The sequence below is a fragment of the Stegostoma tigrinum genome, chromosome 15 (genome assembly GCF_030684315.1).
Source record: "Stegostoma tigrinum isolate sSteTig4 chromosome 15, sSteTig4.hap1, whole genome shotgun sequence".
NCBI classification, from domain to species: Eukaryota; Metazoa; Chordata; class Chondrichthyes; order Orectolobiformes; family Stegostomatidae; genus Stegostoma; species Stegostoma tigrinum.
Genome location: NC_081368.1, coordinates 29554989 through 29581361, shown reverse-complemented (window position 1 = coordinate 29581361; position 26373 = coordinate 29554989). Strand labels below are relative to the sequence as shown.

At 40.7% G+C, this 26373-nt stretch overlaps 1 pseudogene; it reads right to left on the bottom strand.

The window, feature by feature from the left end:
- Positions 1-583: 583 nt before the first annotated feature.
- LOC125459013 (E3 ubiquitin-protein ligase MSL2-like) lies at positions 584-25689 on the bottom strand (annotated as a pseudogene).
- Positions 25690-26373: the final 684 nt, after the last annotated feature.

The window sequence follows — 26373 nt, the reverse complement described above, 5'->3', positions numbered from 1 at the left end:
TGATCTTACAATAAATTTAAGACCTTTTAAAAGACAGGTGCTTTGAACATGTGTACAAATATGAACATGCATGCACAGAATATTTTGCTTTAGGTTTAAACTGGTGTGGCATGATGTGCTGGGTCATGGAGCAGCTCTAGCTATTCAATGAGAGCCAAAATGCTCTTTTATAATGACTTATACACCAAATATAACACTACCTACTCTCTTTGGTTTCACCAGGGGTAGTTTGATTTTGTGCTTCAGCAGTACTGCCACACTAATCTGGCATTACAACGTACTGGTATAAAATTTTAACATCAAAATGATATCGGTGGATCAGCTTTGAAAATCCTGATATCTCTCTATTACCCATATATTACTGTCTTTTGAAGTGTTTTGTTTATACTTTTAAAAAAACTCAACAGATTTAAAAAGCTTGTAAATCTGAAATTTCAAAAGCTCTTAAAAACCACTCCTAGTAAAGAGAAAATGTTCCCCATTAACAATTTCTCCCTGGTAGAAATCAGAAATGATTGTACATTTTTTTATTCATTCAATTTAAAAGAATACATAAAGATGACAATTCCTTTTTGACACAACAACAAACTATAATTTACACAACAGGATAGCCTACTCCAAAGATCAGAGCACTGCAGTATAAATGATCAATAACACATTGTAGCAGTTTCAGAAGGGTTAGAACAAATCCATTTTTAAGAAAAAGAACAATCTGAACTTCCCTTTAAGTTTATTTAATCCATTTTTAAAAAGGTATTTTTCAGTCTTAAAGTGGAAACATTGGTGGCAAGATTCCACCAAATAAACTGGGCCCATATACTTCCAAAATAACAAGATGGTGGTATCATCTGTTCCATTTTGATATGGAATAAATAGTGTTGTATAAGTTACTTCTGATTTTTTGTATCATTGTCCAATGTCTGTCATAGTATTGATCTATTTGGTTTCCCCATGCTTCCCGTTTATCTCTGTTCTTTGTTTCCCCTTCAAGATATTAATTGAAGGTTCAAGACTGAAAGTTGAGCAAATACAAACCAGCTTTACGTCTAATTGTCAGGAAAGGTGTTCTGGTTCTTTCCAATACATACTTATTTTAAACAGTGAGCCCATTCCAGTGTGAGATAAAAGCTGAAGGATGCATCCCAAACCCCAGAAAAGGGTTTTAGAAATATTTTCATACCAAGATGAAAATAAAACTCAAAATCAAAACTGCAATATAAAACTGCTTGCTTTCTAGGTATACTGAAAATATTATTTTTTTCCACAAACCAAATTAAAGATCCTTCAAGATAGCCAGAGACTTTTCCCCAGGGCAAGATTGACTGCCACGAGGGGTCATAGTTTTAAGGTGTTAGGAGGAAGGTATAGAGGAGACGTCAGAGGGAGGTTCTTCACCCAGAGAGTTGTGAGCGCATGGAATACTTTGCCAGTGGAAGTTGTGGAAGCAGAGTCATTAGTGACATTTAAGCGACTGCTGGACATACACATGGACAGCAGTGAATTGAGGGGAATGTAGGTTAGGTTATTTTATTTTTGGATCAGGATTAATCCACGGCACAACATAGTGGGCCGAAGGGCCTGTACTGTGCTGTACTTTTCTACGTTCTATGTTCTAAGACTTTCACAGCTGTTTTACAACATTTCGTACAATATCCGTTTTTAAAAATTACATTTGTTTTTTGAGATCAATTGGAATTGAACTGCCAGCACTTTGCAGTGATCAGTTCTGCTTATGAGCTACTTCTAGTACAGCAAAAGATTCCAATTTCTTAGTGCCATTTTCCTTGTAGGAATTGTTACATCCATGGCAGATACAGTCTTGAAAAGACCTATGATTTGCATAACATGGGCTCCTCTCTCCCCTGCAAGTGAGAGCGCTGGGAGCACATGCTGCACGACCACATTTGCACCCAGGTTTCCATCTTGGCCTTTTGCATACAGATTTCATTCAACTAGCACATTCCTGATTACCAAGCCTCTTTACAGTTCTGTGACTTTTTACCATATTCTTCAGCCTTTCAGCGACACCAGTGTTTATTATCACTAGATTTCTTCGAGTTAAATGTACTTTTATCAGATGACAGCATGTATGATACAAGAATCTGTTCAGTGGATGTGTGACTTACATGGTCGTCCTTGGTATTTTCCACATAACATCCATCATTATTTTTCAGTGAAATGTTTTGTTTACAAATCTTTCTGGTAAAGACATGGACAGCTTTCTTCCCATCTCTAAAAAAGTGTCATACCCTATATCAGTTGGTTGACTGGAGATAACAGATTTTTGCAGCTTAAGTGACGTCAATCTGCTTATTATTTTCATAGCTTTTTCTGTGCAACACAACACACTGGACTCCTCTTCTTTCAACACACTGGACTCCATCTCTGTGCATCAACATCCTACCCTCTTCTAACAAAATATTTAGGTTAACAGGTGAAGTATCTTTTTCTGAAATATTCTCCAATACGGCAGAACTGGCTAGATAGTCGCAAAGCGTCTTGTAACATAGAAGAATATGAAGTTGCTCATTTTCCACACATGTCCCCTGGTTTTTGCACCAACTGCAAGAAGGCCTTATTTGCATTTTCTGCCCCGTATAACTGTAACATACAAAAATGTTGGCAGATAGACTTTTTTAGACCAACTGGATTTTTCAGTAAGTTACCTAAATCAAAAGAAGGAAGTTTAATGCTGCAGATACATAGTTTGAATCAGCTTTTAAAAGATTGACAAAACAACAGCTATATATTAGGCAAAATGGAGCATATGTAGCATCCCTCTATTGGGCAAAGATTCAGCCACCATGAGACGACACTTAACGCAAGGCAATTCAGGTTTTTAAATGGAATATAGTTCAATGCATTCCACAAGTCAGAACATGATTTATTCCATCACAAAATAAAGATTTATGCGGGATAAATTTGAAGATTATCTAAACAATAATCAGATTAACATGGATCAGCTTGCACCCATAAGACGAAAATCCCATTTGACCATTCTTCTCAGGTCGTCACTTCTTGAAAGTATCAAGAGGACTGTGTTAAATTATAACGCGTGGAATTGCATAACTTCTAAGTCTTTAAGTTTCAAAGAAATGTCCATTAAATGCAAAGCTGTAGGAATTCAACAAAAAAAAAACAATCCTGGAAATGGATGAGAGACTGAAGGAAAGGTAGAAAATTAGTATTGACTACAGAAAATATATCACAGCAGAGGACAAGATCCTGAATTCAACAACATGAACAGTACAAATATTTCCAAATTACTTTGATTAATTAGCTGAGTGGACATAGTTTTAGCAAGCAAAATTTAGGTGAGAAGTGTGAAATATAGGATGGAAAGAAATATCACATCCATACATGGCACTGAAGCATCCGTGGATTAAGTGGGAAAAATAAAACCTGGGGGTCTTAGTTATCACAATACCAAAAATTTTCAACCACAATAATCAACGTAACTGAATGCAGAAATATAACAGCATATAAATCAAAAGGAGGCATTGTGACTGTCAGACCATATCTAAAATTCAAGCCTTGGTCGCCAAGAAATCAGGCAAACTTTGAAATTCAGAAGAGGCAACAGTATGCAATGCCAATGTCCCAGGTAATAGGGGCAGATTCAAAACTTTTTTTGTCTAGAAAGGAAATATCTGAGAAGTAACTTCAGACAGATATCAAAGAAGTGATACAGGTATCACAATTATCCAGGTGTATTATTTTAAATTACAGTGCAGAACGAGGGATCATAGCTTCAAGCCAGTACAGGGTAATTTAGCATTAGTATCAAGAAATGTCTCTGAGCACGCAGGACAAGGTGCTATTTAAATAGACAGAATTAATGAAACCCCACTCGTGATCTTATAAGGTCAACAATGAAACAGCTGAGGAAAGGTAATAAGAAAAATACCCTGAGGAACTCCAGCAGAGATGCATGTCAGTTACAGCTATGGCAATTGCATGATTTCCCTTTGGCCACCATGGACCCATTGTTAGTGTCATACATTAGCATCAAATTTTTATCTCAATACTGAGTGCAGTTACTTTTACCTTAGCTGTTTCATCCACATTTAGAACCAGGTAGTTCTGGCATAATTTGAAGTCAACCCTGGTGATAGCTGTGACCTATTGACAAGTACGGGAAAACCAACATGGGATGATAATTACACAGGGTTTAATTTATTTTTTTTTTAAAAACACACAGGAAATGACATACCTGGGCATTCTTCTACTTTGTTGAGTCAATAGAAATGTTAAGAGATGCTTTAGAATCGCTAGGTTAAGAGGTGGTGGCTAACTCTGAGAACAGGAAATGAAAATGATTTCAAATAAGATCAAAAATTATCATCTTCATTCTCCCACATTATACTTTCTAGCCTATATCATTCTAGTTTTTTCTCCCATTCCAATACCAAACAAAAAATAAATAGCCGACTACAGTATCCCTTAATTTTCTTCAAAACTAGTGGAGCCCAAAGATGGCCTTACACACACACACACACACACACACAATAGAAATGTGCCAGAGAAAAAGTAAAAAGCAACCAAATATACACATTGTGACCTGATACTCTTTTCCATATATCAACATAACAGTTGTCAAGCCATCAAGAATCTGCAAATATTTTCTGAAAATATCGAAGCCAATACCCAGTACAAAATGAGAAAATGCTCATTAATTTGAACCCAGTTCTAAAATGTAAATGGTTAGTGGCAGAACACTTGTTACATTAATTAGCCCACTTGTAGAACAATATTGAAAAATTCCTATTCCTCAGCGATCTACGATATGAACACAGCGTAAGTAAAATGAGACCTAGTTTCCCTTGTGGTTTGTAAATTAACAAGATTAATGCAATTACAAAATGTACAGCCACTTCATTAATCAGTTTAAGGTTTTCTTTTAGAATTAAAATGAATAATAGTTGCGTGTTTGTGAATTTCATTTGTGGTAATGACCTAAATTTGTGCCAGAACAATTCTAATACTCTGCTGACTGATCTCCCTTCTTGTATCCCACAAACCTGAATTCGGCAAAACCTTTGTTACCTATATCCTAACTTGTTGCAAGTTCCTTTTCCCAATTAACCTCATGCTCATTGGCATAAATTAACTCATGGTCTGGCAATCTAATTTGAAGTTCTCACCCTTGTTTTCAAATGCCTTTGCTGTCTATATCTTTTTAGCCTCTTACACCTTATAATCTCAAGCATCTCTGCGCTTTCACATTCTGTCCCCTTGCATATCCCAGATTTTCTGCACCCGACCATATGTGGCTTTGCCATCAGCTACGTAGGCCCTAAACTTTAGTATTATCTGTCTGAACCTTTCCTCTTCTCAAGGTTTTGGCCACTTGTCCATATATTACTTGGAATAACCTAGAACATACAGCATTAAGATATTTCTATCCAATCATTTATGCCAGCATGTGTTCTGATACAATCAGTATCTGGGCATAGTTCCAGAATTTGTGATGGTTCCAGGCAGGAAAGCCCAAATTGTTAAACTCTCAAGTGAGGAGGGATGAATGGACTTTCTTTCTTTATTCACTCATCCCTTCAGTTGGTAATGCCACCCTTTCCTGTAAATTTCTTTCACTCAGACACAATTATTTAAAAGGATCCTATTTAACCAGGTTTAATTAAATGTGAGAAGAAAAATTAATGCAACATACATGCACATTAGAATTAGGATTGGATTTAATGAGTCCAAAAAAATGTTAAGAACAAGATACATAAAACAGTCTTCAAGTAATTTATGAAGAACAGAATCCCTACAGTGTGGAAACTGGCCATTCTGCCCAACAAGACCACAATGACCTTCTGAAGAGCATCCCCTACCTTATCCCTGTAACCCTGCTTTTCCCATGGCTAATCCACTAAACTACACATCCCTGGGCACAATAGGCAATTTAGCATGGCCAATCCACCTAACCTTCACAGCTTTGTACTGTGGGAGGAAACCCAAGCACCCAGAGGAAACCCATGTAGACACAGAGAAGGTGCAAACTCCACACTGTCACCCAGGCTGGAAGTGAACCTAGATCCCTGGCGCTGTGTGGTGGCAGTGCTAATCACTGAGCCACCATGCTGCATATCATAAATAGTGGAATTTTCTGGCTATTATATCTGATTGTACTGGTAATACTGACTTTGATAGGTGAACAGTTGATTTCAAAGTCTGTGGCTTAGTTACTCTTGACTTATTGACTCAAACTCGTTTGTCCTACTTCTTTTCAATGGCTGGCTAGCAGCACTCAGTATTATAGTATCTGTTTCCTCTTTTACCTACAATTCAGGGGTGTTCAACAGCTGTTCTCAAGCTGCAACCTTCACAGCACACTAGTCCACATGGTAGTATGTCAGGCCACCAATACACACCTGACCGATGCAGTTGAGTTTTAACCTAAGTTGAGTACGTCCCTGGAAAGGTAACCACAGACATGTCTACAGGAAATGTCTTCCTGCAGAGGTGGAGATGGATTGTATGCCTTTTGTTCTCTCTTTTTTAGTGCTTTGTATGAGGTTTCCCCGACTCTGCACAGGTTGTGAAATTCCACAGTCCACATATTGCAGGTAAAAGTTCAATATGTTCACAAGTACTTCAGCGTTCTACTCCATCATGACAGTTCCAGTCAAACCTCCTTCCATTGTTTCTTATCAAACTCATTCAGCAAAACCAACCATTCTCTTTTCTCCTATATGCTTATCAAGCTTGCCCTTAAACACATGTATACAATTAATCAGATTTATTCCATAGTGAGATTCCACCCTTGTCAGTCTCTGTACGAAGGCATTTCTTCTAAATTACCTTCTAGGTTTATGGTTTTTTAATTATTTGTTCACGTGTGTCACTGGCTAGGTAAGCATATATTGCCTATCCCTAATTGAACCATTGCAGTCTTTGGTCACCTCCAGCTCTGTTCTACTCACCAGGAGATTTCAAAACTAATTTCATCACTTAATAATATTTCATAACTTATACACATAAGTATGAACTCAATCATCTGTGACATCCTGTGTATTTGCAGCAGAACTTCCTTGGCACAGATTAGCCTGTAGTCATCTACATATCCATAGGAACAGTCCAGGTGATTAACACGGTCATCTTCACCTCAAAGTCTGAAGATAATATGGTAACTAGGACAGTAAAGCCTACTCCAGTCAAACGAAGGTTCAATATAGGATTACAGGATTAATTACAATTAAACATCCAAGGATTCAAAACATATCAAAAAGACAGGGAGGTGGGCAGAGGGGGTGGGGTTGCCTTGTTAGTTAAGAATGAAATTAAATCTACGGCACTGAATGACATAGGGTCAGAAGATGCGGAGTCTGTGTGGGTGGAATTGAGGAACCACAAAGGCAAAAAAACTATAATGGGAGTTATGTACAGATCTCCTAACAGTGATCAGGACCAGGGGCGCAAAATGCACCGAGAAATAGATAGGGTATGTCAGAAAGGCAAGGTCACGGTGATCATGGGGGACTTCAATATGCAGGTGGACTCGGTGAATAATGTTGCTGGTGGATCCAAAGCAAGAGAATTCATGGAATGTTTGCAGGATGGCTTTTTGGAACAGCTTGTGATGGAGCCAACAAGGAAGCAGGCTATTCTGGACTTAGTGCTATGTAATGAGCCAGACTTTATAAAAGACCTTAAACTAAGGGAACACTTAGGAGGCAGCGATCATGATATGGTAGAGTTCAGTCTGCAGTTTGAAAGAGAGAAGGCAAAATCAGATGTAATGGTGTTACAATTAAATAAAGGTAATTACAGGGGGATGAGAGGAATTGACGAAAATCGACTGGAAGCAGAGCCTAGCGGGGAAGACAGTAGACCAAAGGCAGGAGTTTCTGGGTGTAATTGAGGACACAGTACAGAGGTTCATCCCAAAGAAAAGAAAGATTATCCGGGGTGGGATCAGACAGCCATGGCTGACAAAGGAAGTCAGGAAATATATCAAAGAAAAAGAGACAGCCTATAAAGTGGCCAAGAGCACTCGGAAATCAGAAGATTGGGAAGGCTACAAAAACAGACAGAGGATAACAAAGAGAGCAATAAGGAAGGAGAGGATCAAATATGAAGGTATGCTAGCTAGTAATATTAGAAATGATAGCAAAAGCTTCTTTCAATACATAAGAAACAAACAAGAGGCAAAAGTAGATATTGGGCCGCTCCAGATTGATGCTGGAAGGCTAGTGATGGGAGATAAGGAAATAGCTGAAGAACGTAACAAGTATTTTGCGTCAGTCTTCACAGTGGAAGACATGAGCAGTATGCCAACAAATAGGGAGAGCCAGGGGGCAGAGTTGAGCACGGTAGGCATTACAAAAGAGGAAGTGCTAGAAAAGCTAAAGGGTCTAAAAATTGATAAATCTCCTGGCCCCGATGGGCTACATCCTAGAGTTCTGAGGGAGGTGGCTGAGGAAATATGAGAGGCTTCGGTTGTGATCTTTCAAAAGTCACTGGAGCCAGGGAAAGTTCCAGATGCTTGGAAAATTGCTGTTGTAACTCCCTTGTTTAAGAAAGGATCAAGGCAAAAGATAGAAAATTATAGGCCGATTAGCCTAACCTCGGTAGTTGGTAAAATTCTGGAATCCATTGTCAAGGATGAGATTTCTAAATTCCTGGATGTGCAGGGTCAGATTAAAACAAATCAGCATGGTTTTAGTAAGGGGAGGTCGTGTCTGACAAACCTGTTAGAATTCTTTGAAGAGGTAACAAGTATGTTAGACCAGGGAAACCCAGTAGATGTTATCTATCTAGACTTCCAAAAGGCCTTTGATACAATGCCTCACGGGAGGCTGCTGAGCAAAGTGAGGGCCCATGGTGTTCAAAGTGAGCTACTGGCTTGGATTGAGGATTGGCTGTCTGACAGAAGGCAGAGAGTTGGGATAAAAGGCTCTTTTTCGGAATGGCAACCGGTGACGAGTGGTGTCCTGCAGGGTTCAGTGTTGGGGCCACAGCTGTTCACCTTATATATCAATGATCTGGCTGAAGGGACTGGGGGTATTCTGGCGAAGTTTGCCGATGATACGAAGATAGGTGGACAGGCAGGTAGTACTGAGGAGGTGGGGAAGCTGCAGAAAGATTTAGACAGTTTAGGAGAGTGGTCCAGGAAATGGCTGATGAAATTCAATGTAAGTAAATGTGAGGTTTTGCACTTTGGAAAAAAGAATACAGGCGTGGACTATTTTCTAAATGGTGAGAAAATTCGCAAATCAGAAGTTCAAAGGGATCTGGGAGTGTTGGTCAAGGATTCTCTAATGGTTAACTTGCAGGTAGAGTCTGTAATTAAGAAAGCGAATGCAATGTTATCGTTTATCTCAAGAGGGTTGGAATATAAAAGCAGCGATGTGCTTCTGAGGCTTTATAAGGCTCTAGTTACGACCCATTTAGAATACTGTGTCCAATTTTGGGCCCCACACCTCAGGAAGGACATACTGGCCCTGCAGCATGTCCAGCAAAGATTCACATGGATGATCCCTGGAATGGTACATTTAACGTATGATGAACGGCTAAGGATCCTGGGATTGTACTCATTAGAGTTTAGAAGGTTGAGGGGAGATCTCAGATACTTACAAGATAATGTATGGTTTATAAGGGGTGGGCGCTAGGAAGTTGTTTCCGTTAGGTGGGGAGACTAGGACCCATGGGCACAGCCTTAAAATTAGAGGGGGTAAATTTAAAACTGAAATGAGACGACATTTCTTCAGCCAGAGAGTGGTGGGCTTGTGGAATTCATTGCCACTGAATGCTGTGGAGGCCGGGACGTTGGATGCCTTCCAGGCAGAGATCGACAAATTCTTGATCTCAGAAAGAATCAAGGCCTACGGGGAGAGTGCAGGGAAGTGGTGCTGAATTGCCCATCAGCCATGATTTAAGTGGCGGAGTGGACTTGATGGGCCAAATGGCCTTACTTCCACTCCTATGTCTTATAGTATAATTTACCTACTTTACCATTCTATTGCCTATCTGGTTCACTAAATGTTCTTGACAGAAGGAAATTTGTCATCCTTACCTGGCCTACATGTGACTCCAGAACGGGGGTGAAGTGGTTGACTCATAACTGCCCTTTGGGCAATTAGGGAAGGCAAATAAATACTGGCCTAGACAATGACACTTGCTTTCCATGAACAAAGAAGGCAGCTCACCACCACCATCTCAAGGACAACTAGGGGCAGGCAACAATTGCCAGTCAGCGATGCCCACATCTCACTTTATAAAAGGAAAAGAAATGAAGCCTTGTGCTTGGAACTTACTTCTGCAATTGCCTTATTAATGTCACAAATTTTAGTGGTTTGCAATCTTGTACTTCCAGATCCCTCCACACCGTAACCCATTTAGATTCATGTTTTCCCCATAAAATGTAATCTAATTAATATCAAAACACAATCCCTTAATTTTCAATACTCAACTTTAATAAATTATATACGTATACATTTTTGTGATTCAGTGCCAATATTTTGTTTGATCGCTTCTGAAGTATCAAGACATTTCCCTACCATATAAATGAGAGTGGTTGTTAATAAGTACCTAAAAAGCCCTCAACAACAAAATGGCATTTTCTTTATGAGTGAGAAGCAAACTGCCAGAGCAGAATAAATAAAATTTAGAAATAATTTCTTACAAAATGCTTGAATAAAGAACAGACATGCAATTAGAACTACCATCAAAACAGATGGTGACTATACAGGATTTGCAGTTGGTATTCTTAGTTGGAGAAACTTACAAGTTCAACTGGTTGAAAAGCTTATCATTCCAAGCACAGCTATAAATCAGCCATTCGAAAACAAGAAAGAGGAAGATAGCTTATCATCTGTTGAGCTGGCCCACCACTTCATACGACCTTTGCCAACACTGGGTTTCAACTCCACCTTCCTTCCAATCCCCATGTCCCTTGATTCCCTAAAGACATAAACATCTATTTATCCCAACCATAAAATACTAAAGTATCCACAATCTTCTGATGTAAAGCATTTCAAAAATTCACAACACAGTGAGGTAAATTCTTCTCATGAATGACTGCCCTTTACTCTAACGTTAAGCCCCTGTGATTTAATTCTCCAACCAGTGAAAACAATCTTTCAACTTTTACCTTCTCAAGCTCCTTCAGAATCTTGTATTATCTCAATGAGGCTGCCTTTCAATCATCTAAATTTAAGGAAATAGAGGCCCAATAAATTGTCTCTCATCATAGGTCAAATCCATATCCCACGGACCAATTCAGTGCACCTTCCTGTTCTACCTCCAGTGCATGTACATCCATTTTCATATGTGGAATCCAAAAGATCATACCTGGAAGAGTGTGTAGTTATCAAAATTCTATGCAATTTCAGCAAGACGATTTTACTCTTGTACTCCAACGGTCTTGCAATGGAGGTCAGTGTACCTTTTACCTTCTTAATTACTTGCTATTCCGGCATGCTAGCGTTTCCGTTCCTTGCATACTCAGCTTTTCTAATTTCATGACTAAAGCGAATAACTTCACACTTCCCTATATTTTATTCAATTATGTTGACCCCTTACTTAACCTGCCTGTATGTCTTTGTACTTTCCCCACACAGCTTACCTTTCTATCTACACTTTGTATCATCACAAAAATTGACATAGATTACCCTGTCGGTTCATGCTAGTCATTAATATAGATTGTAAACATGAGGCCCCAGCACTAGTCTTTGCAGTATTCCACTATACACTGCATGACAACTGGAAAATGTTACATTGTGCCCATCCTCTGGTTAACAGACAGGAAACAATCCTCTATCTATATGAACATATTACCCCTACTCCTCAAGCCTTCATCTTACCTATCAACCTTATGTGAGGCACCTGATCAAGTGCATATTTATCTACCCGACTAGTCGCATCCTCAAAGAACTTGCACCACGATGCCATGGTCAGTTTGCTCATACTCCCCACAGTTCCAACTCTGCAAGAATCACGTACCTATTAGACAAATGCTGGACCAAGGCTCCACAATTTTAACTTCCTGGATTCTCATACCTGTCACAGCTGCAGTCATCCCATCTTGTCCCTGATCTGAGACCAATTTTGAATTACCTGTCTAAAGAGTGCGGCTACCTATTGGAACAAAGACCTCCAAATAACTTTTGTCCTTCCCCAATGTAATGTAATGTCTGCAGCTAAAGTTCCAGCTGCTCAATTTCGATCATAAGTTTCTCAAGTTGCTAAGACTTACTGCAGATCACTTTGGTCCCAGCATCTTCCACATGTTGCAATAGCAACACATCACCTATCCTACAATTACAATTGTGTTTGATTTAACTTACATATTAATTACGTGAGATTCCCAGCTCTTTCCACTTCACTGTATGGTATTGTGCTTATAAACTAAAATTTAAAATCGCTAGAATCAATCTAATACTTAAGCAAACTGAAGATCTTACATTTAAAGACTAGAAATATTCACCAATCCTACTTACCAATTAGCTTCTTTTCCTGCATTTGTGTTATACTGTAGCATGTGACATCACACCACTGCTGGTCTCACTGCAGGTCAGCCTTTTCCACTCACCTCTCAATCTGGAGAATTTACTGCTTACAGTAAATCTTACTTAAAATATTTCTTGTCACTCTTTGCACCAAATTTCCAACAGTACAGTCGGTATACTCCCTCAACATTTGTCTCACTCTGTTGAGGTCTCACACTCCTTACTGTGCCATGAATGAATTTCCTTTCTTGGAAAGATTTGCTCAAAGAACCTGTTCAGCACAATGATCAGCACCTCATTTAAACAATGGGGTTCAGGTGCTTGACATTCAACAGCCAACAACTTTATTTAATTAGGCTATTTTACTTAAACACTACAGTCTAATCTAATATCAACACTAAAGACTGAACTTAGAGTGTACTAGTTGAAGTTCCATATTGGAACAAATTGCTAACAGTGTAGTCTATGAATGTGCTCCTTACAACAAATTCAGAGCAGTTATTGGAGCTGTAACTATGTTACTGGCTTCAACACATTAACGGTGAATCATGTGTTAGAAAAGGAAAATCATCTGCTGAGCTTGCTCTTTCAATCCAGCAATCTAAGCTAGAAGGTATATGAGGAACAGAGGATTTGGTTCAACTATAATGTACTATGTGATAAAACAAACAGTTGCAATTCAGTTTTATTTATATGATTACAACTTGCTATCCAGTGGAAAGCATACACTTGCAGATCATTATATATATTTTTCAGAAATATGTCAAGGATAGGAACTATTATAAGGTGCAGTCAAATTTTATCTGGGATTTCTCAGTCCAAGCTTAGACACTGATCGAGTCCTAATGCATACTGGCATGGGATGCTTCATTGTATGGCGAGTTAGAAATGGTCCCGAATATTTGGAATCACCAACAAACATCACCACTTCTGACCTGATCCATTGGGAATGAAGCGGATGTAGATGATTCAGCTATTGACACTGCCTTGAGGAATGCCTATAGTTACAACCTGGATTATGTTTACAAATACAGGACAGTATTTGAACAAAAATGACATCGGATCACAAACTGGCAAGTTGCTATGTTTATTGAAAAGGAAAGAACTTACATTTATACAAAACATTCCAAACCTTCAAGATGTTCCAAAGCACATTTGCAATGTGCTAACTGTTGTACTGTAGGAAAATAGAACTGCCTGTTTGTAAAATCAGAGTCGGAAATTCACCAGTAGGACACATAAACAGATTATATGGTTCTTTTGATGTTGGTTGACAGGTAAGTATTGACCAGAATAGCAGAATTCCTCATCTTTTCTCCAAGTAGTGCCAGGAAATGTTCACTATTTTTTACATCCACATGTGGGATCAATTTTGTTTTGTGCACTAAGGTAATCCAAGAATGTGTACTACCAGTAGAAATCTGTAAACTTGTTGCTGCTTTCCTCATCCTTTCAGGATGTATCCAAGTTAATGCAAAATAGACATTCAAGCCTCACCTGGACACATCTTCTGTTTACCATACAATTACCAGTTGCTTTGGCTTTTCACACTGAAATCTTTTATTATGTAATTGCTCCAATCAGCCAACCTATCATAGACCATTTTTGCTCCTACCCCATATACTCTCTTAAAAACACTTCTGTTCTTATGTTTCTTCTGTTCTGAAAATTAATTAACTTCTGAAACTTAATTAACATTATTTTTCTCCAACATGCTGCCTATACTATTTACGAATGAGAACCAGGAGCTCGTCAATTTTGCCCCTTCAGCTTGCTCCACAATTCAATAAGATTAGGCTTGATTTCAAAACCACATTCCCCTCTAACCCTGATAATCTTCATTCTTGCTTAAACTCTATCTGCCACTGACTTAAAAATATTCAAGGACTCCGCTTCCCATGTTTTCAGGAAGTCAATTCCAAAGATTCTCAGCTCTCAGGAAAACAAATTCACATCTCTATTTTAAATGGGAAACGCCTGAACTTTAAACAGCAGCCCTAGATCTTGATGCTCCTATAACGAAATTATTCTCTTCGTATTCCAACCCCGAACCACAAGGCACACAAATGTCAAGACTGCACAGAATCTTATGTTTCAATAAAGTTACCTCTTACTCCTCTACATTCCAGCAGATTATAGGCCTACCCTGTTCAATCCTTTAGTTCATAAGACAAGCCAATCATTCCAGGTAGAAACTTGTTAAACTATCTCTGAACAACTTCCAACATTTTTACATCCTCCGTAAATAAGGTGGCCACTGCTGCGCAATGCTCTGGCTGCAGTCTCACCAATGCCCTGCACAAATGGAACATAACTCCCGATATTTTTGTGTTTTTTTTTTAATTCAGTCATGGGACATAGGCATCACTGGCTGGCCAGCATTTATTGCACATCTCCCGATGCCCTTGAAAAGGTGGTGGTGAGCTGCCTCTAGAACCGCTGCAGTCCACATGTTGTAGTTTGACCCACAATGTTCTTAGAAAGGCAACTCTAGGATTTTGACACAGCAACAAAGAAATGTCAATATATTTCCAAGTCAGGATGGTGAATGGCTTGGAGAGGAACTTGGAGGTAGTGGTGCTCCAATTTATCTGCTGCCCTTGTTATCCTGGATGGAAGTGGTCATGGGTTTGGAAGGTGCTGTCTAAGGATCTGTGGTAAATTTTGCAGTACATCTTGTAAGCAGTACTTACTGCTGCGACCAACTGTCAGTGGTGGAGGGGGTGGATGCTTTTGGGTGAAGTGCCAACCAAGTGGGCTGCTTTGTCCTGGATGGTATCACGTATCTTGAGTGTTTTTAAAATTGCACCTTTTCAGACAAGTGGGAGCATTTCATCATAGTCATACCTTGTGCCTTTTATACAGTGTTCAGGCTTTGGGGAGTCAGCAGGTAAGCCATTTGCCTCAGAACTGCTGGGATCTCTTGCTGCCACTGTGTTTATGTGGTGTGTCCAGTTGAGTTTCTGGTCAATGTTAATGCCAACAATATTGATAACAGGGCACTCAGTGACAGTAACACCATTGAATGTTAAGGGGTAGTGATTAGATTATCCCTTGTTGGGAATGCTCATTCCCTGCCAGTTATGTGATGAGAATCTTACTCGCCCCTTGTCAGCCAAAGCCTGGATACTGTCCAGATCTTGTTGCATTTGAACATGGACTGCTTCAGTCGCTGAAGAGTTATGAGTGGTACTTAACATTGTGCAATCGTTGGCGAACATCTCCACTTATGGCCTTATGATGGAGTGAAGGTCTTTGACAAAGCAGCTAAAGATGGTTGGACGTTGGACTTGCGTGATATCAAGTCCATGCACAAGCAGCTCTGGAGGCTTATGCATGGGCGTCCTTTCTTGAAAATGTTTTGCTCCCCAAATACATGTCCATCTTAACATCATATGGTATCTCTCCAAGTAGGTTTCTATCCAAGTCACAGTACCAAAGCAACTATAAATTAATCCACATATGAGATTCTGTGATGGCAACAAAGGCAAACGATTTTACTCAAACTCTGTACCTGTCTGCAGCCTTTGACTCAACTCACTACACCGATCCTTTCACCATTATCCAACAGGTAGTAACTACACTCGTCTTGTTCCATTCTTGTAAATCTCGGGATACCAGAATATCATTTAGAATACCTGCTGGTCCCCCTCCCATACAACTATCTCAGATTCTTCCCCACTTCCCAAGAATTTAATTTCCCATTTTTCATCTACATGCTGTTCCTTTGTAATATTAGGAGTAAATACAGTGAATTTTCACATAGCAACTCTTGATCCCTCCACTTCTTTTTCACAATTGGAAGGCAGCCTATTCAACTGATGAGTTTGTTTTTATTATTTCATGATGTAGCCTAATAGTTACAGCCCATCCTTAGCTCCCATGAGTAGGTGGTGCAGAGCCACCTTCTTAATGTGCTATAGTCCACGTGGGGTAGGTTCACTCAGAATTGTTAGCAGGGGATTTCCAATATTTTTTACCCACTGACAGTGATGGTATGGTGCAGGTGATGTTCCCACACATTTGTTTTATTTTGATTTTATTGTCATATGTATCTTATTTGTCACCTCCAAACGTCATCATTTTTAATAATAAGTGAGAGAAAAAAAGCAACATGTAGCTTAAAGAGTCCATCAGTCCTGAACCAGCTGATCATTGTCAATGATGCCTGCACTGCCATCACTCCACCATCACCTCGCCACCGTCTACATCAGACCCAACCAACATCGAAGTCACCAATCCTCAGGCACGAATTCTGCCACTAGGCTGATGCTCCTCCTCAATGCCTCATTGGACCAACCAATATCAGTGTCACTTCTCTCGACACTGGGACCACCTCACTGATGTTGTCGTCATGCCATTCTGCCATCGTTTTGCTGCTGCCAGTGCTGGACCCAACTAACAATGCAGTCGCTGATCCTTAGGCGCCACCTTTTGCCACCAGGCTTATTAGCAGTTGCCAATTCCAGATCCTGTGCTTGCTTCGGAAAAGTAAGTAGGCCACTCTAAGGCCATGGTAGGCCTGCCCTGAGACCACGTGAGGTCCACATTCTGGACCTGCTTGTGGGTTTGCAGTAGGCCTGCTTGAGATCTGCACCTTGGGTCTGCTCTTGCTGCTTACAATGCCGACCAAGCTTCGGACAAGGTAAATAAGCAAAAAAAACGAAAAAAGAAAGCGGTCGGTGCAGACAAGCTCCAGCACAGCAGTTCTATTCTGACATCTTGGATCATTGTTTTTCTAGGTCAGAGGACATGAGTTGGTAACATGCTATCAGTTGAACTGGGGTTCAGTGAACATTTTCCAGTGAGAGATAAACAGATTCTTGCATGGGAGTCCATGGTTTTGGGGGAATAGTCTAAATTGTGAAATTGAAGTCACAATCAGATAAGCCTTGACAGTACTGAAAAATGGAACACACTGGATGGCCTGTCTTTGCCATTACCGCATATGTCAAAGGAGTCTTGCTGAGTTGGTGCATTGTGTCCTATAGATGATACTGTATAACACTTCCCATTAAACACTGTAAAGTCCAAAACCAATGTCGCCAGTGCCTGCTACAAACTCCATTCTCCAACAATTATGTCTAATCCTCTACCCGGCAACTGTCGAAGATACTTTTGCTGAATCTTTTCCGTGGTTGAAATCATACCTAGCATATAGGAAGATGGATTTGGCTGTTGGAGCTCAGCTTCAGGACATCTTCAGGTTAGTGTCCCATGTCCAACCATCTTCAGGTGTTTCATCAACCAACTCCTGTCCATCATAAGGTCAAAAGACGCGATGTTTGCTGATGATCAGATAATATTCAGTACAATTTGCAACTCCTCAGATACTGAAGCAGTCCATGTTCAAATGAAATAAGACCTGTAGTAAGTAACATTCATGCCACACAAATCCCAGGTAATGACAAAATCCACTAAGAAACAATCCAACCGCTGTGCCATGACATTCAATGTGTTATCATCACCAAATATTGATAGCACGTTACCAACTCATGTCCTCGATGACCTAGAAAAACAATGGTCAAAGATGTCAAAATAGAACTGCTGTGCTGGAGCTCGTCTGCACCGACCACTTTCTCTTTTCGTTTTTTTTTGCTTATTTACCTTGTCCAAAGCTTGGTTGGCATTGAAAGCAGCAAGAGCAGACCCGAGGTGCAGATCTCAAGCAGGCCTATTGATATTTGGGGGGGGGGGGGGGGGGGGGGGGGGGGAAAGAGTAGGCTGGGGTGGAATTACCACTGACCAGAAACTGAACTGGACTAATCATATAGATAGTGACTAGTGGCTACAACAGCAAGTCCAAATCTAGGAATTGTATAGCAGAGAAGTCCCACAGATGCTGACTTCCCAGACCCTGTCCACCATTGACAATGCACAGATCTTCTTAGACTCCTTAGACAGCACTTTCAAACCAATGACCACTTCTATCTCAAAGGGCAAAAGCAACTGATACATGAGAACATCACCACTTTATGTTTCCCTTCAAGGCACTTCCCATTGTAAACTTGAAAAGGCATCAGGGTACCTTTAGTGCAACTGAATCAAAGTCCTGGAATTGTGGGTCTACCTACAGGAGTTGAACTGCAGAAATTCAAGAAGACAGCTCACTACCATATTCTAAAGACCATCGGGGCAGACAATAAATGCTGGCCCAGTCAGAATTCATACATTACAGGAGTAAATTTTTTTCTGAATTTTTAACAGTTGATATATGAATTTTCTGTCTTTCTGCGAGGTATAATGATTAAGTTGTTGGTGTATCTGCAGGAACAGTAAAAGCAGTCTCGAACAGACAGTTCAGGAAGGCAAGTGTGAATGTGTTTATATTGGGAGGTTTTTAACCAGCAGCCAAACAATTATTCATCAGGTATCCATTTTAAGGTCTTGACAGTTCTCATTTATGAGAAAACCATAGGTTGAAAAAAAACTTTAGTTTTAGGTTGGGCAGCTGGCAGAAGTCTTGACTGAAGCTGGACATGTAAACTCGTTGCACTGAAGGAAGTTTAGGACTGTGATGAAATAGATTATTCAGCGTAAGGAGTTCCACAAAGTATTTAGTTACAAACAAACATAGAAGTTGCTGGAAAAGCTCAGTAGGTCTGGCAGCATCTTTGAAGAAAAAGTCAGAGTTAATGTTTCAGGTCCAGTGACACTTCCTCAGAACCTTCGGACAGGGCTCTAGAGGTCTACAAGGTAGCCAGGAAGGAACTGAAGAATGGACTTAGGAGAGCTAGAAGGGGGTATGAGAAAACCTTGGCAGGTAGAATCAAGAGAAACCCCAAGGCTTCCTATGCTTATGTGAGGAACAGGATGGCCAGAGTGAGGGTAGGGCCAATCAGGGATAGTGGGGGGAACTTGTGTGCTGAGTCAGAGGAGGTAGGAGAGTTCCTTAATAGATACTTTGCTTCAGTATTCACCAGTGCAGAGGTACCTTGGCAGTTGTGAGGACAGCATGGAACAGGCAGCTATGCTTGAACAGGTTGTTGTTAGGAAGGTGAACATGCTAGAAAGTTTGAAAAACATGAGGATAGGTAAATGCACAAGGTTTCTACAACAAGTGAGGAAAGAGATTGCTGCCCCTTTTGCAATGATGTTTGTGTCCTCACTGTCCACTGTTGTATCAGAAGACTGGAGGGCGGCAACAGTCATTCTCTTGTTCAAGAAAGGGAATAGACAATAGGTGCAGGCATAGGCCATTTGGCCCTTCAAGCCAGTGCCACCATTCATTATGATCATGGCTGATCATCCATAATCGGTATCCTGTTCCTGCCTTATCCCCACAACCCTTGATTCCACTACCTTTAAGAGCTCTATCTATCTCTTTCTTGAAAATATCCAGAGACTTGACCTCCACTGCTTTCTCGGGCAGAGCATTCCATATATCCACCACTCTGGGTGAAGCAGTTTTTCCTCAACTCTGTTCTAAATGGCCGAACCCTTATTTGTAAACTGTGTCCTCTGGTTCTGGACTCACCCATCAGTGGAAACATTCTTCCTGCCTCCAGAGTGTCCAATCCCTTAATCTTATACGTCTCAATCAGGTCCCCTCTCATCCTTCTAAACTCAAGTGTATACAAGCCCAATCGCTCCAATCTTTCAACATATGATAGTCCCACCATTCCAGGAATTGACCTCGTGAACCTACGCTGCACTCCCTCAATAGCAAGAATGTCCTTCTTCAAATGTGGACACCAAAACTGCACACAATACTCCAGGTACAGTCTCACCAGGACCCTGTACAGCTGCAGAAAGACCTCTTTGCTCCTATACTCAATTCGTCTTGTTATGGAAGCCAGCATGCCATTAGCTTTCTTCACTGCCTGCTGTACCTGCATGCTTGTTTTCATTGACTGATGTACAAGAACACTTAGATCTCATTGTACTTCCCCTTTACCTAACTTGACTCCATTTAGATAGTAATCTGCCTTCCTGTTCTTGCCACCGAAGTGGATAACCCCACATTTATCTACATTAAACTGCATCTGCCATGCATCCGTCCACTCACCTAGCTTGTCCAAGTCACCCTGTATTCTCATAACATCCTCCTCACATTTCGCACTGCCACCCAGCTTTGTGTCATCAAATTTGCTAATATTACTTTTAATGCCTTCATCTACATCATTAACGCATATTGTAAACAGCTGCAGTCCCAGCACCGAACCTTGTGGTACCCCACTGGTCACCACCTGCCATTTCAAAAGGGACCCGTTTATCACTTTGCTCCCTCAACCTTTCTTCATAAGACCTCCAGTCCAGTCCAGGCAGCATACTCTTTGCTTGAATAGGGATAATCCTGGAAATGATAGACCAGTCAGTCTTACTTCTGTGGTGGGCAAATTGTTGGAGAGGACGCTGAGAAATAGTATATGATTATTTGGAAAAGCACAGTTTGATTAGGAATAGTCAGCATGGCTTTGAGAAACAGGTCATGCTCACAAGCCTTACTGAATACTTTGAGTTTGTGACAAAACACACTGATAAAGATAGAGCAGTGGATGTGGTGTATACAGATTTTAACAAAGCATTTGTTAAGGTTCCACATGGTAGACTCATTCTGAAAGTAAGGAGGCTTGGGATTTAGGGAAAACAGGCTGTCTAATAGAAGATAGAAGGGGGTAGTAAATGGAAAATATTCAGCCTAGAGCTCAGTGGTGTTCCACTAGGATCTGTTCTGGGATTTCTGCTCTTTGGGATTTTCATAAATGACTTGGATGAGGATGTGGGTGGGTGAATAAGTTTGCGGATGACACCAAGGTTGGTAGAGGTGTGGACAGCATGGAGGGCTGCTGTACGTTGCAATGGGGCATTTGACAGGATGCAGAGCAGGGCAAAGAAGTGGCAGATGGAATTCAGTCCAGAAAAGGCGTGAGCTTATTCATTCTGGAAGGTCGAATTTGAATGCATAATACAGGGTTAATGAGAGGATTCGACAGTGTGGAGGAACAGAGGGATCTTCGGGTCCATGTCCACAGACCCCTCAAAGTTGCTACCCAAGTTGATAGGGTTGAAACGAAAGCGTTATGGTGTGTTGGCTTTCACTGACAGGGGAATTGAGTTTAAGAGCTGTGAGGTTATGCTGCAGCTCTATAAAACTTTGGTTAGACCACACTTGGAATAGTGTGTTCAGTTCTGGTCACCTCATTACAGGAAAGATGTAGAAACTTTACAGAGGGTGCATTGGAGATTTACCAGTATGCTGCCTGGACTGGACTGGAGGTCTTATGAAGAAAGGTTGAGGGAGCTATGGCTTCTTTCATTGGAGAAAAGAAGGATGAGACGTGACTTGTTAGAGGTGTACAAGATGATAAGGCATAGATAAAGTGGATAGTCAGAGACTTTTTCTCAGGACGGAAATGGCCATTACAAGGGAGCATAATTTTAAGGTGAATGGAGGAAGGTACAGGGGAGATGTCAGACGTAGGGTCTTCACACAGAGTGGTGGATGTGTGGAATGCGCTGCCAGCAGCAGTAATGGAGTCAGATACTTTAGAGACTTTGAAGCGACTCTTGGATAGGCACACAGAGGATAGTAAAATGTAAGATATGCAGGGTAGATTGATCTTAATAGAATAATAAGTTGGCACGACATCGTGGGCCGAAGGGCCTGGACTGTGCTGTACTGTTCTATGTCCCAAAACATTAACTATTTATTTGAAGCTGAGAAAATCTACATTCAGTCGTAAAAAAGTTCCAGGAAATTGGCTGTGATCTTCTCAAAGTGATAAACTGAAGCCACAGTTACCTTAGTAAATGTGAAAAAGGGGATTCTATCTGGCTTGAGTACTGTAAGGAGTGTTTTGTGATTATTAGGACTGTATTTTACTGTTTCAAAATCTTTAGATGTTTTATATGTAAATAATTAGGTTTATTCTATTTTACCTTTGCTGCTTTTGCATAATAAACTTGATTTTTTTTGTTAAACCTGAATCTGCAGTACTGCATCTTTCCGTTTCAGTTGAAGACCACCCTATTATAACCAAAAAAAAAACTATCAAGCCAGATTTTAGTCTTGATCTTACTTGACCAGTAATAACAATCAGCTGGAATCATAACACAGTGCTCTCACAAAATGCCTTGGGAAATATCATTTTGTCAAAGATGCAATTCAAACATAAGGTTTTTTATATGGCAGTTTAAAGAAACACAAAGGTACTGATTTGATTTCATTAAAAAGTAACATTAACAAGATCTGCGCATTATTTTGGACCTTGCAATAACGGGCATATGCAATGATTTCTGCTTCGGACAAGAATTTAGCCATATTTAAAAAGTGACAAAAAATGTTAGAAAAACTCAGTATGTCTGGCAGAATCCACGGAGAGTCAGAGTTAACATTTTGAGTTCAATATGACTTATTCAGAACTGGAAGTGATTGGAAAATGTTGGCCCTTATACAGATATGGATGAACAAAGGGAACACATGATATGAAGACTCAGTGCAAAAGACAAAGGGGTTGCTAACAGAAGAATCATGAACAGAACTGGTGAGAGAATAAACAAGGGGAAGATAAATGGAGTCAAACTAGGCAGAAACAAGTTTAGGCTGACCTGATGGTTTAGAGTTAGGTCTACCAGGCTGTCATGTTTGTGGATTTTGGGAAAGAGATAGAAGTGGCTGTGCACGGTTGCAGAACAATGAGGCGGGAAGCTGAGGAATGGATCTTCGGGAAAGATTAAATCAGGGCCACTCCTTGAAATAACAACTTGATGTTCAACTGTAAGGTCACGATCCAGTGCAGATAAGAGGAAGTGTCTGAGAGCCGCATTCAATCTCTGCAAGGCAGCTGACAATGGCACCACCCTTACTGGTAAGTTTGATAATAAAGTCAGCTTTAGAGAATGGGATGTAGCAAGTTCAGAGAGATAGAGATTAGTATGGGTGAGGGGAGCAGAGAAATTAAGGCAGCCAATTTCACATCAATGGTACTTGATGAAGACATTAAGTGCAAGTAAAAGGCCAGAATGAAGGATCCAGGTGGAAGCAAGTTTTAGAGGTGGTTAAAAGGGTCTGCTTAGCAGGGAAAAGTCTCCTGCTCAAAGAAGCAGTCAGGAGGCAAAAATGACAGAACAGTGCAGCACCTTGTTGTACCCAAAATTCACTGAGGTGTGGATGTAAAGTAAATCCTATGCTGAGCCCAGATTTATTCAGAGAGGGAAGGTCAGAGGGTATAGCGAACGCATGGTTTGAAGGAGGATGGAGTCGGAGGGAAGGGCCCAGGAGACCATTGATACACTTGAGCTTTCAGAGCCGAGGTTCCTTACGCCTGAAGAGAAACTTTCTTGTTAAAGCATCAAAGAATGAATGGAACTGTGGACCAAGACAGCTTTTATGAAAGTCTGAGGTGGTGTTGATGGAGAGGTCAACTGTATGCATATGATGGCACATGGCACTAATGAATGTGGATCTTTTGTGCAACAGTAACTGTCTGAGGAATATTATATATCTTCAAAATACCTGTAAGCTCAATGGGTTCAAAGCATGAAGGATGGAACTTCAGCTGGAGCCTGTGTCAGGTAAAGACACAGCCAGAGGCAGTCACTGAGGAAGGAAGTGTAAGTGTGAAAGCAAGCTTTAGCAAACACTAAGAGAGGATAGAAAGTAATAAAAGGTAAACAAACCAAAGGTTAAATTGGAAATTCCAGAAAGAGAGGCAGAACTTCTTCAAGGCAGGCATACCTGTAAGAAAAGTGGTAATGAATTAAATCAGACTATAACTAAGCACCACAATGCTGGAAATTTGCCAGACCTGCTGTTTCTCCTGCATTTTGAGCTCATTTCAGATTTCAACTGTTGAGTGTGTTTTGGTTATATCTGAAGAGTCAATATTTACATTTGAGTTCAGAAGAGTTAATTAAACAGAAGGTAGAGATCAAAATCCTTCAATGATGTTTGCATGCTCCTTTCCAAATTATTTAGCACAGGAAACAGGCATTGAACAACAAGATGAATTGGCTTGCTCATTGTGAAATCTAACCTCTTCTATGCTCAAAGTAACTGCTGCTTACAAATTTAGTAAGTCTTAATATTCAACATGAACAAAATGCTTTAGCATGTGATCACTGCTCATTTTCACAACTCTGAAGCAGTTCATGGGCTGTATGGTTTTGGAATGGATTTGTTTACTGTTCCTGGAACAGATTAAAACCATTTTCTAAAACAAAACGTATGTGAGACGATTCAACCATTCTATTCAGGCCCGTATGAGAAAGCATTATATACAAAAAAGGAACTGCACATTAACATCCCAGCAGTAAAGGAGCGGATCAGTCAACAGTGTTCCAGTGAAGCCCAATGCAAGCTGGAGGAACAACACCTCATTTCCCACTTGGGGACCCTACAGCCCTCCGGACTCAATACTGAGTTCAATAATTTTAGAGCCTAAACTCTCCCATGTCCCAGCCCCTGAACCCATACACCAGGCCTTATTTCCACACAGCCTGCCACAACACACCCTTGGTTGTTAGTGACAACAGCTTACTTTAACATTAACAACTATTCACACCCACAGCTTGATTGTTAGTAACTCTTTTGTCTGTCCAAACGTTTCTCTGTCTCTTTGGGCTCTATTCTATCTTTACACCCTACCCAACCCATCACCTCATTTTCTGCGTATAAACTCTCGTTTCTTCCCAGCCACCATCAGTTCTGAGGAAGGGTCACTGGATCAGAAAAGTTAACTGTTTTCTCCTTCAGATGCTGCCAGACCTGCTAAACTTTTCCAGCAACTTTGTTCTTGATCAGTCAACTTTTGTCTTCTTTGTATTTGAACATTTTAGCTTAAAACTGTTATATCTTTCATCCAATGTGCTACAATGGTGGGGGATCAACCGTGTTCTCTCCTCACCTCCACAGACTCTCCTTTCTGTACCAGTCAGCAAAACAACGAGGAAAGTATTTTAAATAGGGTGGACGGAGACCTGTAGCATGTGGAACTATTGCAATGTAAAAAAAACTGTGCAGATGATTCACTCATTGCAGGTGCTCCTGAGCTTCCAACTGAGAAGCAGCAGAGCACAAGGTCATCCTCCCTCGGCTATTTACAGCAGGTAGTTTTGCTGGTTATTAATCATTGAGCTAAGCCGTCCTACTGAAAAGCTCGATCCCCGGCCTCTACGCTTACCACACACGGCGCAGGAAGGGCAGCAACCGCTCGACAGCAGCACTGCACGTCGGCAGACAGCAACTAAACCCTCCGAAGCAGAAGCCAAACTCATCAACACCCCGCCCTCAGCCTGAAGACAAAATGGACGGCAGCTTTGGGGCGGGGCAAATGGGCGAAAAAACTTCCCGCCCCCCATTCTGACTGGATGATCCTGTGATATCGCTAGCCAATAAAGAAGGAAACGGAACGTCATCGCGGGATGATTGGGCAGCTGTGATGTCAATCTGGCTGAGGGCGGGAGCGATTCAGTTCAAACAGCCCGTGACTGTTCGTGATGAAGTGGCCATTTTAGTCACTTCGTGAGAGCTCAGCCACGAACTTGTGGATATTTTTTGTTGCAAATGTAAGGAGCGTTTGTTAGGTCTTAGGATAGCAATGACGCCTTAATTGGAATGTAAATAGTTTCCTTTCATGTCGGAAGTCGCACGACACCAGGTTATCGTCCAGCAGAATTCTCCAGAGGAGGAGTGGTGCCTACGAAGCTTGTGATTTCAAATAAACCTGTTGGATTGTAACCTGGTGCAGTGTGATTTCTGACTTTGTCCACCCCAGTCCAACACCGGCACCTCCACAGCGTGGTTAGACAATACCCTTTCGCTGCAACTGATTGCTCGGTACAGCTTCAATGACAATATTCCACTGTATCTTCAAAGTCTGGTCATTTTGATTCCAAAGGCTGGTGAGGTAGCCAAGCTACCGTCTTTCCCTGAAAGCAAATATGCTGGAAACACTGTTTCAGGCCAGAGATTGTT